Genomic DNA, 9,899 nt, shown 5'->3' with positions numbered 1-9,899 from the left:
AATCTTAGTGGCAGCCATCAAAATATGTATTAAGGACACCAATTGTTTCAGAAGACCTAATGGAGAGATTTTCTTTTCCAGGCCACAGTAAGGGGGTGCAAGCTGATAACAGTACATTATATAAAAGCCTGCATCTGAATGTCTCCATGTGTTATTGCTTTGGTGAAAATTGCCAGTTTTGGTTTTATTACTCCTTGGTGGACAGCAGCATTCTCAAAGCAGTACATTATACTACTAAGGTAAAAATATTTTGCTACTGAAATCAATTTTTAAATATAAAAACAGACTTGGTCTTGCAAGGTACACACAGTCTCTCTTGCCTTTGCATCCCATCCTGTTGCTCAGAAATGGAAAATGAAGCTTATTGAGAAGCTGTTAAATGACAGCACTCTAGAATATTCTGTAGACCATTTTTGTGTGTGTGCATTTACACTAGTGAAATTGTGTTCTCTTAATGTCATTGGAAAGTACTGTGTTGTTTTTAAAATTGTATTATTATGTTTTTACTTATGTATTATAAGCTACCTCCAAATTTTTAAGAAGGAAAAATGGTGCATATTTGTAGTGATTGGCTCAATTTGATTTTTAAACAAGGATAAATTCTTTTTTTGTGGGCAATACTTACTGTCAGGGAGGGTACTGCGTGAAGGTAGGAGAAGATGAGGGGAAAGTACCTGGGAAGTAGCTTCTAGAGGCTAATGCTCAAAATCAAATGGCCAGCAGATAGAACTGGGATAATATTCAACAGCAAAACACACACAACCTCACTGCATAGCTAAGCAGATGAAGTTTGCATGTACCTTGAAGTGGAATGTGCAAACAAAGCAAAATAAATTCCCTGAACATGTCTTGCAGTTCCTAGCACTAGCTACTTACATTGTGCAGGGATCCTGGTCCTTGCACTTGCTGAAAAGTGGGTGTGTCTTCTGGGAGCACATTCCAGCCACTTTTAGGCTGCTGAAATTCTGCAGGAGCTTCTGGGGAGTTAGAAATGTCCAAAAATTAGGAATTAATTTTCCTAATTAATTAAATTTCATTTACACTTCTTAAAATGAACAAATAACAGCACTGAAATGGTAGAAGGATACCGGAATAGAAGGATAATTATGCATCTTCTCTTTTGGAGATTAAGAATGAATATAGTTAGAAGGTTCCAGGCACCTTCTTACATCCCCTTAGCGACCTCACAAAGAAGCTGTAGCATGCTGTGCAACTTACAGCATGGATCCTTCAAGTTGCATAGAGTACTTATACATCAGCATCAGCTTCTGCCAGGAATTAATTTGCTATGCTAGGATGGTGGTTCTCCACTGGATGTCGAAGATTCATCTAGTACAATGGTCTCCAAACTGGAGACCGCTGCACAACAGGAAAGGTGTCCCTATCATGACCGGTGCTTACCGTTCTGCTGGAGAGCCGTCCTTTCCCACTGCCCATCTCCCCCAAACCAAGCTCCAACCCACCGTGCCTGCCCAGAAATCCAGGCGCAATGGCTGCTGGGGCGACAGAACCCAGAAGTGGCAGGCTGGAGTTCAGTTTGGGGAGATCAGTGGCAGGGAAGGATGGTTCCCCAGTGGAACGTTAAGTGCCATTCACTCAGGGGAGGGAAAAGGAAGTGCTGGATTCGGCCCATAGGTCAGGGTCTGGAGAGTCCTAATCTAGAAGGTAATGTCTGGCATTGCATTCCCTATGTGAACCCACCTTTATCATCCCACCTATCCATTCATCCAGGCATCTCTATTTCCTGCCTTTCTCCCTTCTCCCCCCCCCCCCGAGGTCTCTGAGGCAACATCACATTTTCAAATTTCACATTACATATTACTTAATACACCCAGGCTAAGGAATGTTATAAGCTCCCATGACCTCCATGTGAGGCCATGGTATGCAATAGCCTTGGACTATGGGAAGTACATGTGTTCCTTGGAATGCAGCTTTTCTGCTATCGATGTCATGTGGATAACATGAAAATGCTTCCTCCACTAAAAGTTGACTATTGTACAGTTTTCAAAAGCACAGGAGACCTACTGGAGAAAAAAAAAATGACAATTGTAGTACTTCCTAAATAACAACCTTGGATTCACACATAGTCAGTGTATCCTGTAGCCACAATAAAGAATTCCATTAAAAATATATTTTTTTCTTTCTTTCTGAAAAGTTATAAACTAAATACAAATTGGGTGCTAAAATGTAGGCGTGCTCAGGTACAGGAGAGTTCCTCTTTTCTTTCTGATCCTAAAAGACTGGGACAAAAGGAGGTAAGAGATGAAATGTTGAGCTTTGCCTTATTTACTATTTGGCAAGTAGGCATAGATCTGTATAGTACAGTATTGACTTTCCCGAGTGGCAGGAATTCTCCAGTAGCTTTTTCATGTTTCAGTCATTAATGCTGTTCTTGTTGGAAGAAAGGGGGGAAGCACAGCAAAGCACCCCATTCCTACGGTAAGATGTCCCACTTGGCTAGTTGCTATCAATAAAACTACAGAGGAGCAGAAGTTGGTTTAAGTGTCATGAGAAACACTTTACTCACAGTTTATAGTTGCTTACATACATTTTCTAATTGGTTGGTCAGACTGCTTCTACTAATTTGGGAACAGAGAACTCTAGATCTGTTCCTTTTGTGTGGAAGTCTGGGGGAAGGAGATGTGCTCTGCCATTGTGGAGACAGAGCACACATTCCACGCATCCTTCTCCTTCCATGGTCATGGTTGTGTGTAAAAAGGAGTGTTAGGTCCACACCTTCTACAGAGAACAGGTAATGATTAGTGGATAGCACACTGCCCTCCGGAGTCCTGCAGACAGTGTTGCACCCAAATTCCAACACTTCTTGTAGCAACTGTTACCCTGCACATGCCCGATCTCATCTGATCTCAGAAGCTAAGCAGGGTCAGGCCTGGTTAGTACTTGGATGGGAGACCGCCTGGGAATACCGGATGCTGTAGGCTTATACCATAGTCTTTCGAGACTGAAGGTTGCCAACCATTTTTACAGTAAAGATATACAGTGGGGCCTCCTTATCCATGGGCTTGGCATCCATGTATTTGAATATCCACAATGCCAAGCCTGCAGCTGGAGGGCCTTAGAGGACCTGCTTAACGCAACTGGAAGGCACTTCTGGTTTGTGGAAAAAGCTGGAAATGCTTCCAGTTGCATCTGGGAGGCCTACTGAGACCTCCCCATGTCTCAGAAGGACTCCCAGATGCAACTAGAAGGCTATTCTGGTTTGCTGGGGCAGGCCCCCCCCCCATGGATTTTATTATTCACAGAATTCGGTATCTGAGACGGAACCAAGTGCCCACTGTAATTACTTTGTGGGTTATGTCTATTTAAAGACAACACTCTACAAATGTCGCTTAAAACACACACTGACCTCTGCATGTAATAGTATCTACGTGCAACAGCATGTCATTCACATGCAGCAAGGTTACTGTTTTAAAATGAGAAACTGAAAAGGAAATGAATATAACCTACAACCTATGGCACTGGAACTCTTGATGAATGAGCAAACCTTTTAAAAAATCAGCCAAAAACTGAGCCACAAAGGTAGAGGGAACATAGTTTTTAGGATGGGGGCCAATGGAGCTGGTGAACTGTAGGGCAGTGTTCAGAGCACAATGACACTTAGGTGATCTATTACCAAATTACCTACTGTTTTTTCCCCCAGAAGGGGTGGAGAGTGTTATCAGTGGCTCTGTGATTAGAAAAGAGACAAAATGAGGCTCTGTGACCTAGAGCTATTACAACAGAAAGGCAGGGGGCCTCGCACCTCTTGAATGCATTTCAGCTTGCCCAAAATCTAAAATACCATTCGGTAATTGAATAGCCTCATTCCATTCAATGCATTTTTTTAAAAAAAAGAAATTAGATGAAATGGTTTGGGGTCATTCCAATTTCTAAAGAATTAGACTATATATTACCAAAACTGTCACCACTTTTGCAGGCCTTCATCAAGACTTCAGACTACATGAACACTGATCCAGAATCGATTTTTCAGCCTGTAAATGATTGGGCCTACAAACTGAAGTACGCTTCAGGGTGCAAAGGCAACTCATTTTCTTCCTTTTATGTGCATTATAGCCACAAGACACCAGTGCTGTCAGATCATGTGATGTGGCAACTCTTCTCCTGCCAAGCTTAAATAAACTCTGGGATTTGAAGCAGGAACCTCAGGATCTGACACTGGGATCTAACCTACTGAGTTACCATTCACTGTGTATGCGCAGATCTGAGAGACCATGTCTGATGTAGAAGGAAATAGATGCTTACAGCATTAGTTCTTTTAACTGGCGGGCCGTACAAAGCTTTTGGATTGGCCAGGCCTGCTATAGATACTAAGGAGGGGTCCAATCCTATCCAACTTTCCAGCACCAGCAATACAACCCCAAGGTAACAGAACAAACATTGTTTGTTCTCTGTACTGTTTCCCCATCACAGGATGCAGTGCATGCCCCATTAGTATGGCTGCACCGGCACTGGAAAACTGGATAGGATTGGGCCCTTGGTCTGGGCCTTCTGGTTGATATTCTATATATCAGTGTTTCTCAGTGTTTGTCCTCCATCATCCCACTTCACATGGTCTACCTATTCGAAGTACCACCAGAAGTAATTGTTGATGACATCATTGCCAGTTACTTCTAGGTTGGGAGACCGGATGTGACGTGACAAACACCAATAAGAAGCTCAGGGTGGACAGGAGGGCTTTTCTGAGCATGGAAAAGCATGCTTTGGTGCTCTGCCCACCAAGCCAAGCCTCCTACCACGGTTTGTTGCATCACACTTCTGGTCTCGCTGTTGAGCGCCAGGTGTCCAAGGATCTGCAAGTACTACCAGACATCACCTCAAGTACCATCACCTCAAGTACCACCTCAAATGCTAAGTACTGGTGGTACCCGTACCACTGGTTGAGAAACACTGCTCTATATTTCAGTTGCAGCTCAAATCACTGACAGCAGGAGACCCATAAAGTCCAGTATTTTGATGGCAACCCTCTGTTTGTCTCCAGTATGTAGTATTCTTAAAGATAGTTCTGAACATGGGGGTTCTCAATAGCTGTCATGGCTAATAGTTCCATCTTCTATTGCAGGCGTCTCCAAACCCCGGCCTGGGGGCCAGATGTGGCCCGCAACAAGCCTTTTTCTCGGGCCCGCAACAAGCCCGAGGTCAACCTCTTGTCCCCTGAAAGCCTCTGGTCCACTCAACTGAACATGACCAGAACTGTGCTCTGATTGTGTCTGGAGGGTGTTCTGAGGGCCAGAAAGGTTGAATGAATGAGCCCATTCATTCACTTATCCACTTATATAAGTTCCATCTTTAATTTATTTATTTAATTTTACATTTATATTTTTTTCTGGCCCTCCACACAACACCAGATATTTGATGCGGCCCTCTGGCCACAAAGTTTGGAGACCCCTGTTCTATTGCATTTTTACAGTGTCTAAAAAGCCATCTGAACATGCTTTGTTGTTGTGAGCATCACTTTTATCTGCACCCATAGCCCATGGGACTATTGTTGCTCTCAGTGACAAGCATTTAAGAAAAATATATCACAAGGTAGGATTAGGGTTTTCGTTTATGGCCTTTCCCTGATAGTGTAAAATCAGAAGAACATAGAGCTAAGCCTGATGCAATAGCAAATTATTCATGCAGAAATTTAGTTTTCTGACTTTTTTTTTTTAAAGTGTTGCAGTAGAGAGTACAGAGATTCTTATTAAACCTGTGCTTCAGGATAAAACATGTAACTTTTTCTATGCCTTGTAACTTTGCATTGCAGTTCATTTAACATTTATATAGCTCTCTCCTGATAATCGTTTAATTATTATGCCTAATTACCATAAATGCCTTGTCGTCCCTGGAGTCCCTTGCAATCAGAGTAGTAAATACAGCAAATAACTACAGATAACCGTATTTCACCAGCCAGCAGCGATGGGGTAGAAAGCTTTTTCTGATTGTGGGGAGTTCAGGAAACTTTACACACTGCATTTTCTTGAAAAGACTATGCTCTGTTCCTGCCAGGGTGAACAAATGGTGCTGTGGGAAGCTAGTGCGCCAACCAATAATGAGTGGGTGAAAGCAGAAATACAGATACCAGCACAACTGGGGAAATTCAAGGTAATTCAATAGAATGCAAGTACCCCAACTTTGATGAAAACGCTGAGCAGTGTCCTAGGAGAACTTCCCATGTACAAGGACTTTACCATTCTCTTCTATGAATGGAGGAGGCCCTATGCACAAATGGAAGTGTACCCAAATGGGAAGTTCCCTGGGTGCAAGGTGCACCTGAATCACATTCATTGGGTTTGTAGTCTTCAGCTTTTGCAAGCACTCCAAGTACTTGAGTCAAGCCACAGATATCTAGGAAGAGATGAAGAAGGCAGCCTAATGAGAACTGGCAATTCAGTTCCCCCACCAGTTCCTGAATCATGCTCTGATAATGACCCATTTGCTCATTAGCAAAGAAAATGACTTTGTTCCTTTTCAGGATAGACTATGACCACTAACCCTTCTCCTTGCAGAAGGCCCTGTTTTTTGTGTCTTCTTCTTACTCCAAAAGCTAAGTAGTGTGGTCATCTGGTGCATGACAACAACTAGAGTTGCCACCAGCAGCTCCAATTGATTTTCCCTTTTAATTCATCCAACCAGCTGCTGCTGTTGGGCAAGTGCACCCCTGCTGTAACAGGATTAAGCTCTCCATTAGAAGCACAAATTGGGATTCCAAAAAACTATATACACACCTGGGTACTTTGAAACATGCTGCAGTAAATTGTGCATGCAACTTTTTCTGCCTGCAAATCAATTATAGCATAACAAAAGCATATGACTTTGCCAATTCCCCCCTTTCTTTGTCCTTTTTAATACAGCTCTGAAATGTATGCATGGTTCATGGAATGAAATTCTAATAGTTTGCAAAAGTTCAGGTCTTTTTGATGCATATTAAAATTGATTAATGAATTGCTTTAGCAGCTGATTAGCAGACTGGCTGGTGAAATAGAGAGTTCAGGTGATAAAAGCAATCAAATGTCAGAGATTGGATTGGACAGGGTGAGATAGCTTTTCTTTGAAGTTTTAGAGATATTTCCGCTTTCCTGCCAGAATTGGCAGATTGCAACCTAGAGATCCTGCACATTCCTTTAAACATTCTAAAACAAAAGGGCAGTGTATAACCTCTGTTGCCCAGTCCATTTCTCCCTCTGGTTAAGTCATCTCTTAATTGAGAGCTTTTATTTATATCAGCTATAACCTTATGTGTTTTATTTTGAAAGTACCCTATATGCAATTGATTAACTTCCAAAATTAACCAGATCTATTGAACGCAAAGAACAAATTTGGGGTAAAGGCGTCTGGGATGCCTCTGAATCTAGTATTTGTCCATGCCTCTCATCAACTGTCAGATCTACCAAAGGAGTAAAGTCTACAAGGTTTAATTGTGACTCATTTACTTGCTCAAATAAACATTTTGAACTGGCAGGTCCCCTATCTAAACTACTAAGGAGCATCTCTAACCTATTTTTAATATACTGTTGTTCATTTGAAGGAAAAGAAAAAAACCTATCAATTAGGACATTCTCTTCTTCAATAAAAGTATCAGGCTATGCCTCAGGCTATGCTTCAGGATTTTCCTCTAAAGGTTTATGACGGGCAGGAGGTCTGGTCTAGAGGGTAGAGCCTCCATTTGCCTGAAGATTAACATCCACAAGGTCGCCGGTTCGAGGCCACCGGCACCGTGCGACCTTGAAGCAGCCGGCAAGCTGCAGCTGAGCTGTTCCATCTGCTCGGAGCGTGGGAGGATGGAGGCCAGAATGTTAAACCAGATCGGAGTGTAACAGCTTGAATGTGGTGGTTCTTGAAAGAGAGAACCTTCTTTCAATTTGTAAAAATCCCTGCGTGGATTTAATAAGCCTGCCTGTGTAAACCGCCTTGAATAAAGTCTTGAATAAAGACCAAGAAAGGCGGTATATAAATACTGTATATTATTATTATATTATTATTATTATTACTTCTTGGGGATTTAAGATAGTATCTTTTAGATCAATATTTAATTGATCCTTAGGAGCACTGTTCATCTTGCTATGTTCAGAAAAATTTGAAACCTCGCATCCAATATTATTTTTATATTTCCAGTCTTCTTCCCCTAAATCTAAATTTATCAAGTCATTACCAGGAAGAACAGCAGTATAATCAATAAATATTAAAGATCCTTCTTTCTTTTGAATGACTGTACCCCTAGGAACCCAATCTTTAATCAAAGGTTGGATTTTAGAATTTTAAAAATGCCTATTCACCTGAATTCCTGTCTTAGCAAGGGTCTCTCTATGTCTAAGTATGGAATGCACTGTAGACAAACTTGCAAAGGAGACCTTAATACCAAAGACAGGGTAAATATATTATAAATATTCAACTTTCTTCACATTAATAATACTACACTTACACCTATATCTCCAAGAATTTGCAAAAAATGGTACTTCTTTCCTAACTGAGTTAATTTTCTACAGGGCATTGGAAAATTCAAAAAAATTAGCTGATCCCTCAAAAGAGTCATAGCCAATTTTGAAGAACGATCAAATTTATTAACAGCGAAAGTCTCATCAGTATGTGAATTACTCAATGCAGGATTGTTTAACAAAGAATCCTGTCCAGATGGCTTAAGAGCCAGGAAGCCCATAATTTCTGCTTCAGGATTAGGATCTACAATCACTGGAGGGGGTAAGAGTGGAATAGGATCAAAAATTAATACAGTATTTAAAGGATGAGTCAGTCTTTCTCTAACAGAGATCTCTTCAACATGTAGAGCAGGAGTCAAGGATGAAACATTTGCTTGTAGGTCCAAGACAGGAAGATCACAGGGGAAAGGATCCCTGGTCATTTGTTGTCCATTTAAATCCTCACCTACTTGGATATGTGAGGAATCAGCTGTTTCTCCATATGGCCCACTTGATGACTTCTGAGCTATCTTTGTCTGTTTAGACCGAACTCTTCTATCTTTTTGTCTTGCGCCTCTAAGAGCTGAAAGAGTCTCTTAAAATTAAAATTTCTGTATTTAATTCCTCTCCTCCAAGAAGATTTATCATTTCTTTTTTGCTTAATCTTTCTTTTCTTTCTGTTCAACCGTCTCTTTCTTCCTATGTCATCATTATGATAATTAGAATCTTTTCCTGCCTCTAATTCAGTTGATTGAAATGAAGTCTTCTGAGCGAATCCTGTAGATTCTGGCACACCATCTGAAGAGTACACTTGAGTACTAACATTAACACGTGCATTCACAACTAGTAAAATTTTTTACAGAAGTCGAACATTGAATTGGAAAAAGCACTAGGTGGAGACTTATGCATAAATGAAGTGATAGTCCTAAGTAACAGTTCTTCATTTTTTTGAATTAATTTCTCAATTTTATGATTAATATCAGAAGTATCACGGAGAAGGATCTGTAGTGTGTTTGCAGTTAACGTACTTTGGGTCCCCATAACATCAAGAGAAATTGGATCAAGAAGTGATTTTGAAATTGGGGGAGAACAAAAAAGAGTTTTATACTGAGAAGATATAAACTGTTCCTCCTCCTGAAAAAAAGTCCATTTCAAAGGAACAATCTTTCTGATGGATCCCATTTTGTTGTGGAGTCTTGGTCAGTATACCAGCTAAGCTGGTCCAACTTTGGCATAGTACTTCAGGACTCTTAACTGCATACTCCTCATTTGATGTTACAGAGTTTGAATTAGAGAAAAAAATTATCTTGGTCTGAGCCAAGGCTCGCTGTTGTTGCTTGACAAGATGTTGCAAGGATTGAGGAGAAAGACCAAGATCTTTATATTTTTTCCTTGTATATACCATTTCTCTACCTTAAGTCCTTAAAACCTTAAAAAGTTCTTAAAACCAAATCCTTAAAACACCAAAACACCTGTGCTTTAAAA

At 40.9% G+C, this 9,899-nt stretch overlaps 1 pseudogene; it reads left to right on the top strand.

Annotated features, from left to right (window-relative positions):
- Nucleotides 1-2,822: 2,822 nt before the first annotated feature.
- Nucleotides 2,823-2,942, top strand: LOC136654921 (5S ribosomal RNA; annotated as a pseudogene).
- Nucleotides 2,943-9,899: the final 6,957 nt, after the last annotated feature.

The sequence above is a fragment of the Tiliqua scincoides genome, chromosome 5 (assembly GCF_035046505.1).
Source record: "Tiliqua scincoides isolate rTilSci1 chromosome 5, rTilSci1.hap2, whole genome shotgun sequence".
NCBI lineage: Eukaryota > Metazoa > Chordata > Lepidosauria > Squamata > Scincidae > Tiliqua > Tiliqua scincoides.
Note: the sequence above shows the minus strand (reverse complement) of the source record. Positions and strands in the feature narration are given on the sequence as shown.